We start from the raw sequence: 16,154 nt of genomic DNA on the forward strand, positions 1-16,154 counted from the left end.
AGGGAGTGGGAATGAAAGAAAAAGAAAAAAGAAAGACAGAGGTCTAGTGAGCGTCAATCATTGCTGAAGCTCATCTAGCTATTAAAATATACTATAAATTTTAAAAAAGTTTATTCTTCATTCAAATGTAGGAAACTCGGGCATAGCTGATTGGACTTAATGTTATTCAAATCTCAGCTTCCCCCACTTACCACTGGGTTATTCAATCTCTATTGGAATCTATCCCCTCCTCTATGAAATGGGGATAATAGCATCATAGGGACCGTGTCTGGAATTAAATGAGGAAAGGCATTTCAATGCGTCATCTGGCACTTCCCTTTCCCATAACATTTTTAAAATGAGTGATAAAAAGAAAATACTTGAAATGATAAACTAATAAGGCCATTTCTTTAAAGAATTCCTTCCTCTCAAGAAAATGGAACCATATTTTGCCTGGAAACTTCTAGAGTCTCATCAACTAGAAAACGGTTCAACCCACAAAGAGAAAAGAGGAAGAAACCACAATAAGAAAGTCTAAATAAGTAAGAAAAGCAACGCTCATGTTAGAAATCTATGGGAAAATCTAGCTTCCAATTTTTGAGGAAGAAATGAAAAGGGAATGTTGAAGAAAGACTCCATCAAAGTTTCTGCTCCTACACAGCATGCTCAAATAGCAGTACGCTACCTTAAGAATTTAAAAAAGGAATGTTGTTTCTCTAGAATTGCCCATTCTGAGCACCCAGATTCTCCCTGTAGTAGTTTGGGTGGGGGTTGTTGTTCCTTACTTTCAGGGCCCTTTTGGTCTTTACATTTGCAAAAGCTCAAAGTTCATTCCAAGTCTAGCCTTTATTTTTTTCTTTTTTAAAGATTTAATTTATTTATTTGACAGAAAGAGAGATCACAAGTAGGCAGAGAGGCAGGCAGAGAAAGAGAAGGAAGCAGGCTTCCTGCTGAGCAGAGAGCCCAATGTGGGGGATCATGACCTGAGCCAAAGGCAGAGGCTTTAACCCACTGAGCCACCCAGGTTCCCCAAAGTCTAGCCTTTAAATACAGCTGCTCATTTGATTTGTTAACCCAGGTAATATCTTCTATTCTCTTAGCCCTGTGTTCTTCTATGCCCTCTAACTAGGGAGTTCAGAGTTGGAACTTTAGTTACTGTTTCCCTCAGTTTTTTTCTCTCTCTCTCTAACTATATTCTGGGGTCAAAGGAGATGGATTTATTTTGCTCCGTTTGGAAGGAAGAATCATTTTCTTGTTGTAATTCAAGTTAAAAATGGAGTTCCACACTGCATAATGCATCAAAATTACATCCCCCATCCTCTGCCCCACTCCCTCACACACATTCTAGAAAAACTACTCAGCACTGGAACTCAGAGCAGATGCAACCAACACAGTTGAATAAACCAAGGAGGGACAACCACAGCAGGTGATAAAACTAAGTTTTAAACCCAAGAAGGATTTGACTAGTTGGAGGAGAGGAGAATGGCATTCTAGAGGAAGTAAAGATTATGCAAAAGTTATTAGACATAAAAGGAACTGAGAGTACCTCAGTCTGACTGCAGAGTATGTGCTTATGAGAAGAAGCAAGATGAGAGAAGTGTCATAATGACTTTGGAGTCAAAAACACTCCAGTTCAAACTTTAGCTGTTGTAAAGATTTACGTTCTCAGTCTTGGTTTCCTCATTTGCATACAATATTTCAAAAAGGAATAAATGAGATCATATATATATAATGTGAAAGAAAATATCATAAGTATGCTCAGCATATAGTAACTAAGTATTAATATTTATATATAATATAGTAACTAAGTACTAATATTCATATATATTTCTAAGGAATATATATGACTATTGTACCTTTTGCACAAGGCTGACAGATTAGTCAGGGCCACATTATTAATAGTTTTGAATGTGGAGCTAATTCAACCAGGTCTTGAAAGCTATTTGGAGTCACTGACGGATTTTTAGCTGGGAATGGATTGATCAGGTTTCTGTTTTCATTAGGGCAGACATTCAAGTACAAGGCAGTGTGCTAAGCACTGTGGGGAAAGTGTTCCAATAAAAATGCTATCTAGATTCCCTATGATTCATTGCCATCGACACTGACAATTTACTGGAGGTCTAACTTCAAAACAGGAAACGCCTTGCTATTTTCCATTTACAAAGTGGGTGGAAGGAAGTCGGCTGGCATTGGGTAAAGACACATTGTAGCGGAAAGTCTAACCAAGCTGCAGAGACATCCAGCAAGCTGCGGAGACCTTCTCCAGCCCTGAAGGATTTAATGTGGTTCATTTTCCTCTACGAGGTACTCGTGAATAGAACAATGCTAGTGAGAAAATCACAAAACCTCATGCAACAATCATAACTTTGTAATTGCTCCTGTACAGATACATATCACTTATTTTTTAAACTGGCCCTAGAGGAACTCCTTGAAAGAAAAACACCATCAAGGTGAGCCTAAAACTGCTAGATGCTCAGGACTAACAAGAATCAAGTATTCTAAGGCAGCACTAGTCCATCATTCTCTCTAATAACTTACTTAAAATTTGCATTGACTAAGGCAGTTGAAGATCTGGACCAGAATCCACTTTGGGCAGGAATACATCTAAATACAAAAAGTTCACTTCTTTTGGTCTCAGTTTTTTCACTACAGGACTACAGGGGAAATATTTCCATGCAAATCCTGACCTCTTGTGGTCAAAACCAGTTACTTCAAAGAAAGTACCCAATGGAATTTAAGATAATGGATTATGGATAGAAAGAGGCAAAGCAAGTTAAATGATCATATTTAAAGGCAAAAAAAAAAAAAAAAAAACCCACCAAAAAAACCACAAAAAACAAAAAACACCCTTCATCCACAAAATGCTTTTTCCTTGGAGATGCACAGAACTTTCTTTCTTTCTTCCACAGTATTTCTCATTTTGTCTATTATATTCCTATTGAAAATTATAAAACATGATCACTCCCACTAGGGAAAGAGATTTATTCCCACTGAAACAAGTACATGTAGTTCCTTCATTTTTCCTGCCTTACACACTCATTGACTATTTAAATTTTATTTAAATTTATTGAAATTATTAAATTCACTGATTGACATTTGGTATTTCTAGTCTTGCAGCATCACTAACAGTACAAGAAACATTATTATACACATCTCTTTGTATACATGTGTAGGAAATTCTCTTGTATTTATACCTCAGGTGGAATTATTGGATTGAAAGGTATTACATCTTCGATCCTTCTAGAGTGTCAAGTTCTTTTCCAAAGTGGTTGGACCAGATTACATTTCTATCGGTTGAATATACAAGCCCCACTTACTCACCAACAATTCATCAGGCTTTTTAACTTATGCTAATCTGACAGATCAGAAAATAATAACAGCATTATTTTATGCATTTCCCTGATTCTTTGTGAGGTTAGCAGCTTTTCATGTTTCCTCTTCTCTATGAATTTCCTGTTTACATCTTTTGCCATTTTTAACTTGGTTGTTTGCCATTTTTTCATTGATTTTAAGGATTTCAATACATGCTAGACATTAATTGTTCATGATATGAGTTGTAAATATCTTCTACCACTCTAAGTTCCATCTTTCCATTTTTATTATGATGTCTTTGATGAGCTGAAATTAATTTTAAAGTAGCCAACATTATCAATTCTTCCTTTATGGTTTATGTTTTTTGTATTTTGAAAAATCTCTTCCAACTCTAAGGCATTTAGGATATTTTCTAAATAACTTTATTTTGCATTTTATAATATATCTTTAATTCACCTGGATTTTTCTATATAATAAAAGGGATCCATTTTTATTTTTTTCCACATCTGAATAACCAATTCTCACAGAATGATTTATCCCATTTCCATACACACTGTTAGTCACAGCATCTTATTAATGAGATACAACGAAATATTAAGTTTCTACTTATATGTGGGTCTGTTTGGAGGCTCCTGGATATAGTCTTTCATTACTCTATTTATCTTTTCCTAAACCATTACTACAGCATCTAATTTCTATGGCTATAATAAACTGATATCTGGTAGGGTAATTTTTAATTTTTTCCAGTGTTCCTGAGGAATAATTGACAAAAGTTGTATAAAGTATACAAGTCTTTCTTGTTTTTGTGTAGCTGACATACAATATGATATTCCTTTCAGGTATACTGCACAGTGATTCAACATTTAGATACATTATGAAGTGATCATCATGATAGATCTAATTGCCTTCTGTCACCATACAAATCTGTTACATATTATTAACTATATTCCCTATGCTGTACATTGAATCCCCTTGTCTTTATTCTATAACTAGAAGTTCGTACCTTTTCATCCTTTCCCATATTTCCTCCATTCTCCCACCCCTTCCCCTCTGGCAACCATCAGACTGTTCTCTGTATCTATGAATCCATTTCTGTTTTGTTTTAAAATTTTTTTTTTTTAGATTCTACATATAAGTGAAACCACAGGGTATTTGTCTTTTTTTGTTGATCTTACTTCACTTAGCTTAATACCCTCTAGGTCTATCCATATTGTCATAAATAGCAAGGTTTCATTCTTTTTAATGGCTGAGTAATATTCCATCATATGTATGTGGGTATGTACACACACAGGCATCTTTTATATTCATCTACTGGTGAACACTTATCTATTGATGAACACATATCTTGACCATTGTAAATAATGTTGCAACGAACACAGAGGTGCGTATCTTTTAGAATTAGTGTTTGTTTTCTTCAGATAAATACCCAGCAGTAGAATTTTGGATCATGTGGTAGTTCTATTTTTAATATTTTGAGGTACCTCCATACTGTTGTCCACAGTGGCTGCACCATTTTGCATACCCCAACAGTGGACAAAGATTCCTGCCTCTCCTCATCTTCACCAAGACTTGTTATCTTTTGACTCTTTGATAGCAGCCATTCTAACGAGTGTGAGGGGATATCCCACTGAGGTTTTGTGTTGTTGTTATTGTTGTTGTTTTACAATTTATGTATGTATGTATGTATGTATGTATGTATGTCAGAGAGAAATAGAGAGCACAAGCGGGAGGAGGGACAAAGTGAGAAAGAGAATCTCAAGCAGACTCTGCACTGAGCCTGGAGCCTGACATGAGGCTTGACCTCATGACCCTGAGATCATGACCTGAGCTAAAATCAAAAGTTATGCTTAACAGACTAAGCCACCCAGGCCCCTCACTACTGAGGTTTTGATTAGCACTTTCCTGATGAAAGGATGCTTAGGGATGTTAAAACACCTTTCCATGTACCTACTAACCATGTTTATGCTTCCTTTGGAGAAATGGCTGTTGAGGTTCTTTGCCCACTTTTTTAACTGGATTGTTTTTGTGTTTTTGCTGATGAGCTGAATTCCATATATACCCTGAATATTGACACCTTATCAGATGTATGGCTTGCAAATGCTTTCTGCTATTCCATAAGCTCTTTACTTTTGTTTCCTTTGCTGTCCAGAAGCTTTTTTTGTTTGATGCTCTCCTAATTTATTTTTGCTTTTCTTGCCAGTGGTTTGGAATCATATCCAAAAAAGTCATTGCTCACACAAATAGCAAGAAGCTCTTTCTTCCCTCCCCCATGCTCTTTCTTTCTAAATTAATAATAAATAAATATTTTTTAAAGAAACTTTTTCCTTATGCTTCCTTTTAGCTGTTTTATAGTTTTAGCTGTGGCATTTAAGTCTTTAATCCATTTTGGTTAGTTTTTGTATATGGTATGAGATAAGGACCAGTTTCATCCTTCTATATATGAATATCCAGTTTTCCCAATGCTATTTATTGAAAAGATCATCCTTTCCCCCATCAGGATCATGTATCTTGGGCATCCCTGTTAAAGATCAGTTAACCACATATGCATAGATTCATTTGGGGGCTCTCTATTCTGTTCAGTTGGCCTATCTGACTGTTATAATGCCAATGCCATATTATTTTGTTTGCTGTAACTTTGCCATATATTTTGAAAACATATACTTCAGATCATACATGGGAAGCTCCCAAGGAGCTTGTGAACCAACAATTGGTAAGCCAGCCAGGAAACCAAAGACACAAGCCTTGGGAAAGAGGAATCCATAGGGAAAATCCCAAGTTGGCCACTGACCTCTCTGTGACTGGTGTATCCTATGCATCTGATGCTTGTGGACTGCCATGTGAGTACAGGAATACCATAAAAACACTGGCTGCTTTAATGAGCTTGTTTGAGAAACCGAACATAGCACACTGTGGCAAAGAAGGGAAACATGGCTGCCACAGTGGGCTGGCCACCATGCCCAACTAAAGGCTGAAGCTCAAGTTAGACAGTTAGAAGAGCTAAGGTTAGAGAAGGGAGGTTCAAGTGTCTACTGGTCTGCTAGCTTTGAGGCTGGGAGGAGACCAGGGTAATAAGTTGGAAACTATTTTACACAAGATTCTTTGGATAAAGCCTGATTCAGATGCTAAGAGGTAGAATCTCAGGGAAAGTAATGAGAAGGAAGAGGAAGATGTGGTGATTGATGAGGAAATAGACTCACATCCAAGCCAACTGACCCCTAATATAAGGGAATATTTTAAATAGCAATTACCGGCAAACTCTTAGAAGAAAATATTTTTTATTTTTCTGTTCCTTGAGGTTGTAAATCTTTGAAAAGTAAACCCCAGGAAACAACCAAAACACTGCCCACAGAGTTAAAAATTTTAAAGAAGAGAGAGAGAGAGAGAGAATTTCAATACCAAAAGTACACTGGTACAAAATTAGAATTTGGTTTTCTCTCCACTAAAAGGACGAAGTTTTCTTAGATTTTTGGTCTGCTCTTAATAGGAACCTGTAAAAATGCTTTTCTTTATCTCTAATGTAATCTGCCTAAAAAAAAAAATCTGTGTTTTGCCTTTATCAGGTCTTTGAATACTTAAGAAAACAGAGTCTTCTCCATTAAGAGAGCTAAGTTTTTACAACTATAACTTTTTAGACGTTAAATCTCATGGTAAGTACTGTCAAATAAGAAGTGACACTAAAGTTTCTATCTTATTTGTATGAAATTCCTAAAAATCTGTTAGGTCCTGATATAATGTCATTAGTCATAATTTTAAAATACATATCACAGTAGTAACCAAAATTCCTTACATTAAAATGGACTCTCATCAGATCTTTAACCTTGGCCATTTTTAAGTCTTTGTCATTTACAATTATTAACTGATGCTTTGACCAAAAAAATGTGTTCCTGTAGGGGCGCCTGGGTGGCTCAGTGGGTTAAGCCGCTGCCTTCGGCTCAGGTCATGATCTTAGGGTCCTGGGATCGAGTCCCACATCGGGCTCTCTGCTCAGCAGGGAGCCTGCTTCCTCCTCCCTCTGCCTGCCTCTCTGCCTACTTGTGATCTCTCTCTGTCAAATAAATAAATAAAACCTTTAAAAAAATAAAAAAGAATGTGTTCCTGTAAAAGTCCTTCATCTGCAAGATTTGTGGAAAAGACTTTTTTTTCTGATAACTAAGTTTAATTTGCACTCATATAGGAGGGACAAATAAACCTTTCAGGTTCAGAAAGAGGCAAGATGGCAGAGGAATAGTGGACTGAAATGACATCAGGTAGCAGGAGTTCAACTAGATAGTTATCAAACAATTCCAAACACCTACAAACTCAACAGGAGATAGAAGAGAAGAAGAGCAGCAATTCTAGAAACAGAAAATCAACCACTTTTTGAAATATAGGACATGTGGAGAAGTGAATCTGAAGTGATGGGAAGATAGACCATAGGGAGAGGGGCCGGCTCCTGGCAAGCAGTGGAGCAGCAGAGCACAAAACCAGAACTTCTAGAAGTCTGCTCCACTGAGGGACGTCACTCCAGAGGCTAAGCATAAGTGGAGGCCTCTCAGGGACAGTGTGGTCTCAGGACCCATAAGGTCCTCTGAAAGATTGGGGGTGTCTGGTAGCAGAGCTCGAAGGTATCAGAATGGGGAAGCCAACTACAGAGACAGAGCCCAGGAATGAGCTCTCAGCTCAGGGTTACCTTAAACTGTGATCCGCAGCACAGTCAGACCACGGCTCTTTGAGCAAGGACCCCACAAGTGGCAGATCCAGGGAGACTCACTGTCCTCTGGAGGCAGGAATCTGCTGGGTTTGGAAACTCCAAACAGGGCCATGCACCAGAGACCAAAACACTCGGTCACAGGCTGGGTGAGCCCAGAGCATAGCTGGAGACCAGGGAGACAGGAGAGATCGACCCCTTTTTCTGAGAGCACACTGAGGAGTGAGGCCCCGAGCTCTCGGCTCCTCCAGGCTGGAGATTGGGAGGCTGTCATTTTCATTCCCCTGTCCTCCAGAGCTCTGCAGAAAGCATTCAGGAAACATAACATTCGCAGAGTGAAATTGAGCAGATTACTTAGCCCAGCCCCTGGCAAGGGCGGTGCAATTCCACCTGGGGCAAAGACACTTGAAAATCATTACAACAGGCCCCTCCGCCAAAGATCAGCAAGAACATCCACCAAGACCAAGCAGACTGATCAATGAGAACAGCGGAACTCCAGAGATAGGGGAAAGCAGTGCATGGAATTCCTGGCTTCCTCCCCATGATCCTTTAGTCTTGCAAAGTTAAATTAAATTTTTAAATTTTTTTAATTGTATTTTTTTTCTTATTCTTATTTTTTTAACTTTTCCTCTTTTAACACTTTTTAAGTAGCTTATCTTAACAACACCTTTCTTTAAAAAAATCTTTTAAGGGGTGCCTGGGTGGTTCAGTGGGTTAAGCCTCTGCCTTTGGTTCAGGTCATGATCCCAGGGTCCTGGGATCAAGCCCTGCATCGGGCTCTCTGCTCAGTGGGGAGCCTGCTTCCCTCTCTCTCTGTCTGCCTCTCTGCCTACTTGTGATCTCTGTATGTCAAATAAATAAATAAATAAATATTTTTTTAAAATCTTATTATTTAAAAACCTTCATTATTATAGTCATATTTTATCCTTCCTCATATTTAACCTTATTTTTTGTATACATATAGGTTTTTTTTTTCCTAAAAAATTTTGGGGTACAATTTCTTCTAATAGATCAAAATATACCCTAAATCTAGCCTAGGGCTTTGATCTAGTTTCCAGCCTGAACACATTCTTTCCTCCCCCCCCCCCTGCCTTTTTTTCTTCTTTCTTTTTCCAACTGTCTTATCAATTCCTTTTTTAGAATTTTTTTTTAAAAATTCTCATCTTTACAGTCATATTCTACCCTTTGGTCATGTTTACCCTTATTTTTGTATATATATAAGTTTTTCTTTCTTTAAAATTTTGGGAGGTAGTTTCTTCTAAGAGACCAAAATCAAAATCAAAATCAAGAGGGTGGCTCTGTTCTATTCACCAGTCTAATATATAAATATATATATATTATATAAAATATATAAAATATATATATATATTTTTTTAATTTCTTTTTACCCCCAGTTTGGGGTCTCTTCTGATTTGGTTAGTGTACATTTTTCTGGGGTCTTTGCCACCCTTTTTGTACTTTATTCTATCATTCATACATTCTTATCTGGATAAAATGACAAAGCAAAAAAAAACTCACCACAAAAAAGAGGCAGTACCAATGGCTAGGGACCTAATCAAAATAGACATTGGTAATATGTCAGATCTAGAGTTTAGAATGACAATTCTCAAGGTGCTACCTGGGCTTAAAAAAGGCATGGAGGATATTAGACAAACCCTAGAGAAATAAAATCCCTTTCTGGAGAAATAAAAGAACTAAAATCTAACCAAGCTGAAATTTAAAAAAGGAATTAATGAAGTGCAATAAAAAATGGAGGCTCCTACTGCTAGGATAAATGAGGCAGAAGAGAGAATTACTGATATAGAAGACCAAGTGATGGGGAATAAAGAAGATGAGCAAAAGAGAGACAAACAACATTAGAATAATTGGGATTCCAGAAGAAGAAAAGAGGGGAGCAGAAGGTATATTGCAGAGAATTATTGGAGAGAATTTCCCTAATATGGCAAAGGGAACAAGCATCAAAATCCAGGAGTTGCAGAGAACCCCCCTCAAAATCAATAAGAATAGGTCCACACCCTGTCATCTAATAGTAAAATTTACAACTCTTAGGGACAAAGAGAAAATCCTAAAAGCAACCCAAGACAAGAAGTCTGTAACATACAATGGTAAAAGTATTAGACAGGCAGCAGACTTCTCCACAGAGACCTGGCAGGCCAGAAAGAACTAGCATGATATATTCAGAGCACTAAATGAGAAAAATATGCAGCCAAGAATACTATATCCAGCTAGGCTATCATTGAAAATAGAAGGAGAGATAAAAAGCTTCCAGAACAAACGAAAATGAAAAGAATTTGCAAACTCCAAACCAGTCCTACAGGAAATATTGAAAGGGGTCCTCTAAGCAAAGAGTGAGGCCAAAAATAGTAGACCAGAAAGGACCAGAGACAATATACAGTAACAGTCAACTTACAGGCAAGACAATGGCAGTAAATTCATATCTTTCAATAGTTACCCTGAATGTCAATGGGCTCAATGCCCCAATCAAAAGACACAGAGTATCAGAATGGATTACAAAAACAAAACCCATCAATATGCTATCTTTAAGAAACTCATTTTAGACCCAAGACACCTCCAGATTAAAAGTGAGGGAGTGGAAAACCATTTACCATGCTAATGGACATTAAAAGTAAGCTGGGGTGGCAATCCTTATATCGCATAAATTAGATTTTAAGCTAAAGACTATAATAAGAGATGAGGAAGGACACAATATCATACTCAAAGGGTCTGTCCAACAAGAAGGTCTAACAATTTTAAGTGTCTCTGCCCCTAACATGGGAGCAGCCAACTATATAAACCAATTAATAATGAAACCCAAGAAACACATCGACAATAATACAATAATAGTAGGGGACTTTAACACCCCCCTCACTGAAATGGACATATCATCCAAGCAAAAGATCAACAAGGAAATAAAGGTCTTAGATTGCATACTGGACTAGATGGACATCTCAGATATATTCAGAACATTCCATCCCAAAGCAACACAATTCACATTCTTCTCTAGTGCACATGGAACATTCTCCAGAATAGATCACATCCTGGTTCACAAATCAAGTCTTAACCAGTACCAAAAGACTGGGATCATTCCCTGAATATTTTTAGACCACAATGCTCAGAAGCTAGAATTCAATCACAAGAGGAAAGTTGGAAAGAACTCAAATATATGGAGGCTAAAGAGCATCCTACTAAAGAATGAATGTGCCAATCAGGAAATTAAAGAATTGAAAAAATTCATGGAAACAAATGATAATGAAAACACAACTGTTCAAAATCTGTGGGACACAGCAAAAGCAGTCCTGAGAAGAAAGTATATAGTGATAGCCTTTCTCAAGAAACAAGAAAGGTCTCTAGTACACACCCTACATCTAGAGTAGCTGGAGAAAGAACATCAAAGAAACCCTAAACCCAGCAGGAGAGGATAAATAATAAAGATCAGAGCAGATATCAATAAAATAGAAACCAAAAGAACAGTAGAACAAATCAATGAAAGTAGGAGCTGGTTCTTTGAAAGAATTAATGAGATTGTTAAACCCCTGGCCAGACTTATCAAAAAGAAAAGAAAAAGGACCAAAATAAATAAAATCATGAATGATAGAGGAGAGATCACAACTAACACCAAAGAAATACAAACAATTATAAGAACATATTATAAACAACTACACATCAGCAAATTTGACAATCTGGAAAAAATGGATGCATTCCTAGAGACATATAAACTACCAAAACTGAACCAGGAAGAAATAGAAAACCTGAACAGACCCATAACCAGTAAGGAGATTGAAGCAGTCATCAAAAATCTCCCAACAAGAGCCCAGAGCCAGACAGCTTTGCAGGAGAATTTTACCAAACATTTAAAGAATAATTGATGATGATGAACATTTTTTCATGTGTCTGATAGCCATTTGTATGTCTTGATTGGAGAAGTGTCTGTCCTGGGTATTTACCCCAAAGATACAGATGTCGTGAAAAGAAGGGCCATCTGTACCCCAATGTTTATAGCAGCAATGGCCATGGTCGCCAAACTATGGAAAGAACCAAGATGCCCTTCAACGGACAAATGGATAAGGAAGATGTGGTCCATATACACTATGGAGTATTATGCCTCCATCAGAAAGGATGAATACCCAACTTTTGTAGCAACATGGACAGGACTGGAAGAGATTATGCTGAGTGAAATAAGTCAAGCAGGGAGAGTCAATTATCATATGGTTTCACTTATTTGTGGAGTATAGGTTTGAAGTGGCGGGGGTGTGGGAGGTTGGGGTACCAGGTGGTGGGTATTATAGAGGGCACGGATTGCATGGAGCACTGGGTGTGGTGAAAAAATAATGAATACTGTTTTTCTGAAAATAAATAAATTTAAAAATATATTTAAAAAAAAAAGAATAATTAATACCTATTCTCCTGAAACTGTTCCAAAAAATATAAATGGAAGGAAAACTAGCAAACTCATTTTATGAGGGCAGCATTACCTTGATCCCCAAACCAGACAAAGACCTCATCAAAAAGGGAAATTACAGACCTATATCCTTGATGAACGCAGATGTGAAAATTCTCATCAAAATACTAGCCAATAGGATCCAACAGCACATTAAAAGGATTATTTTTTTAATTAATTTATTTAACAGAAAGAGAGAACATAAGTAGGCAGAGAGGCAGGAAAAGAGAGAGAAAGAGGAGGAAGGAAATTTGTCAATTTCCTCCCCGCTGAGCAGAGAGCCTGACATGGGGCTCGATCCCAGGACCCTGGGATCACGACCTGAGCCGAAGGCAGAGGCTTTAACCCATTGAGCCACCCAGGCACCCCATTAAAAGGATTATTCACCACGACCAAGTAGGATTTATTCCTGGACTGCATGGTTGGTTCAACATACACAAATCAATCAATGTGATACAATGTGATACCATACATTAATAAAAGAAAGAACAAGAACCGTATGATACTCTCAATAGATGGTGAAAAAGCATTTGATAAAGTACAGCATCCTTTCCTAATCAAAACTCTTCACAGTGTAGGCATGGAGGGTACATTCCTCAATATCATCAAAGCCACCTATGAAAAACCCTCAGCAAATATCATTCTCAATGGGGAAAAACAGAGAGCTTTTCCCCTAAGGTCAGAAACACAGCAGGAATGTCCACTATCACCAATGCTATTCAACATAGTACTAGAAGTCCTAGCCTCAGCAGTCAGACAACAACAACAACAACAAAAATTAAAGGCGTCCAAATCAGCAAAGAAGAAGTTAAACTCTCACTCTTTGCAGATGATATGATACTTTATGTGGAAAACCAAAAGACTCCAATACGAATCTGCTAGAACTTGTACAGGAATTCAGTAAAGTATCAGGATATAAAATCAATGTGCAGAAATCAGTTGCATTTCTACACACCAAGAGCAAGACAGAAGAAGAGAAATTAAGGAGTCAATCCCATTTACAATTGCACCCCAAACCATAATATACCTAGGAATAAACTTAACCAAAGAGGCAAAGAATCTGTACTCAGAAAACTATAATGTACTCATGAAAGAAACTGAGGAAGACACAAAGAAATGGAAAAACATTCCATGCTCATGGATGGGAAGAACAAATATTGTGAAAATGTCTATGCTACCTAAAGCAATCTACACATTTAATGCGATCCCTATCAAAATACCATCCATATTTTTCAAAGAAATGGAACAAATAATCCTAAAATTTATATAAAACCAGAAAAGACCTCGAATAGCCAGAGGAATGTTGAAAAAGAAAGCCAAAGTTGGTGGCATCATCATTCCAGACTTCAAGCTCTATTTCAAAGCTGTCATCATCAAAACAGTATGGTACTGGCACAAAAACAAACACATAGATCAATGGAACAGAATAGAGAGCCCAGAAGTGGACCCTCAACTCTATGGCCAACTAATCTTCGACATAGCAGGAAAGAAAGTCCAGTGGGAAAAAGTCTCTTCAACAAATAGTGTTGGGAAAATTGGACAGCCACATGCAGAAAAATGAAACTAGACCATTTCCTTACACCACACACAAACATAGACTCAAAATGGATGAAACACCTCAATGTGAGACAGGAATCCATCAAAATCCTTGAGGAGAACACAGGCAGCAATCTCTTCTTCCTCAGTCACAGCCAAAACATCGCCAAAGGCAAAGGAAGCAAGGGCAAAAATGAACTATTGGGAGTTCATCAAGATCAAAAGCTTTTGCACAGCAAAGGAAACAGTCAAAAAAATCAAAAGACAACTGACAGAATGGGAGAAGATATTTGCAAATGACATATCAGATAAAGGGCTAGTATCCAAAATCTATAAAGAACTTATCAAACTCAACCTCCAAAGAACAAATAACATAATCAAGAAATGGACAGAGAACATGAACAGACATTTCTGCAAAGAAGACATCCAGATGTCCAACAGACACATGAAAAAATGCTCCACATCACTCATCATCACGTAAATACAAATCAAAACCACAATGAGATACCACCTCACACCAGTCACAATAGCTAAAATTAACAAGTCAGGAAACAACAGATATTGGAGAGGATATGGAGAAAGGGGAATCCTCCTACACTGTTTGTGGGAATGCAAGCTGGTGCAACCACTCTGGAAAACAGCATGGAGGTTCCTCAAAATGTTGAAAATAGAACTGCCCTATAACCCAGCAATCGCACTACTGGGTATTTACCCTAAAGATACAAATGTAGTGATCCAAAGAGGCACGTGCACCCGAATGTCTATAGCAGCAATGTCCACAATAGCCAAACTATGGAAAGAACCTAGATGTCCATCAACAGATGAATGGATAAAGAAGAGGTAGAATATATATACAATTGAATATTATGCAGCCATCAAAAGAAACGAACTCTTGCCATTTGCAATGACGTGGATGGAACTAGAGGGTATTATGCTGAGCGAAATAAGTCAATCAGAGAAAGACAATTATCATATGATCTCCCTGATATGAGGAATTTGAGAGGCAGAGTGGGGGATCCAGGGGGGTGGGTAGGGAAGGAAAAAAATGAACCAAGATGGGATCGAGAGGGAAACAAACCATAAGAGACTCTTAATCTCACAAAATAAACTGAGGGTTGCCGGCGGGGTCGGTGGGTAGGGATAGGGTTGCTGGGTTATGGACATTGGGGAGGGTATGTGCTATGGTGAGGCTGTGAAATGTATAAACCTGGTGATTCACAGACCTGTACCCCTGGGGCTAATAATACATTATAGGTTTATTAAAAATTTTTTTAATTATTAAAAAAAAGACTATCTGGATGATAAATGTGAATGAACCCAGTTAAGGCCTTTATATAAATTTTAAGATCTGGTGGCCAAGTATGGAGATCTACTCTTCTTGCTGCCATCCAAATCAAACTTCATATAGAAGTTCCCTTGCCTATTAAACCTGCCACCTACCAATCTGGAGTGGCCTGCTTATTTCTTCAGTCTTTTCTGCCCTCCTTCTGTGGGGGTCGGTTTCAGATTACAACTGGCAAGCTACGGAGGAGCTCCTGACCAAGCCAGCATCTTTGTCTTGTTCCTGAGCTTAGAGGAAGAGCTATCATCTTTTCACCATTAGGTATGATAACTGTGGGTTTTACATATACGACCTTTATTATGTTGAGGTAAATTCTTTCCATACCTAATTTATTGAGCGTTTTTATCATGAAAGGATATTGAATTTTTGACTGTCAAATGTTTTTTCTGCATCTATTGAAATTATCATGTGATGTTATCCTTCATTCCATTAAGGTGGTATATTTATTACATTTATTCATTTGCATGTATTGAACTACCCTTGCATCCCAGGAATAAATTCCACTTGGTCATGGTGTATAATAATTTTAGTGCTATTGAATTTGGTTTGTATTTTATGGCAGATTTTTGTATCTATCTTCATTAAGGATATTGACCTTTAGTTTTCTTTCTTGTGGATCTTCTCTGGTTTTGGTATCAAGGTAATGTTGGTCTCATTTGGAAGCGTTCCCTCCTCTTCAATTATTTGGAAGAATTTGAGGATTGGCATTAATTCTTTAAATGTTTGGTAAAATTCACCAGTAAAACCATCTGGTCCTGGGCTTTCGCTTATTGGGAGGTTTTTTGATTATGGATTTAATCTCCTTCCTAGTTACAGGTCTGATTAGACTTTATTTCTTCATGATTCATTCTTGGTAAGTT

At 37.5% G+C, this 16,154-nt stretch overlaps 1 long non-coding RNA gene across 3 annotated transcripts in view; it reads right to left on the bottom strand.

Annotated features, from left to right (window-relative positions):
* The window catches only part of LOC132023515 (uncharacterized), an 81,795-nt gene that overhangs the window by 53,810 nt on the left and 11,831 nt on the right, over nt 1-16,154 (bottom strand). The window lies entirely within an intron of this gene.

The sequence above is a fragment of the Mustela nigripes genome, chromosome 8 (genome assembly GCF_022355385.1).
Source record: "Mustela nigripes isolate SB6536 chromosome 8, MUSNIG.SB6536, whole genome shotgun sequence".
NCBI lineage: Eukaryota > Metazoa > Chordata > Mammalia > Carnivora > Mustelidae > Mustela > Mustela nigripes.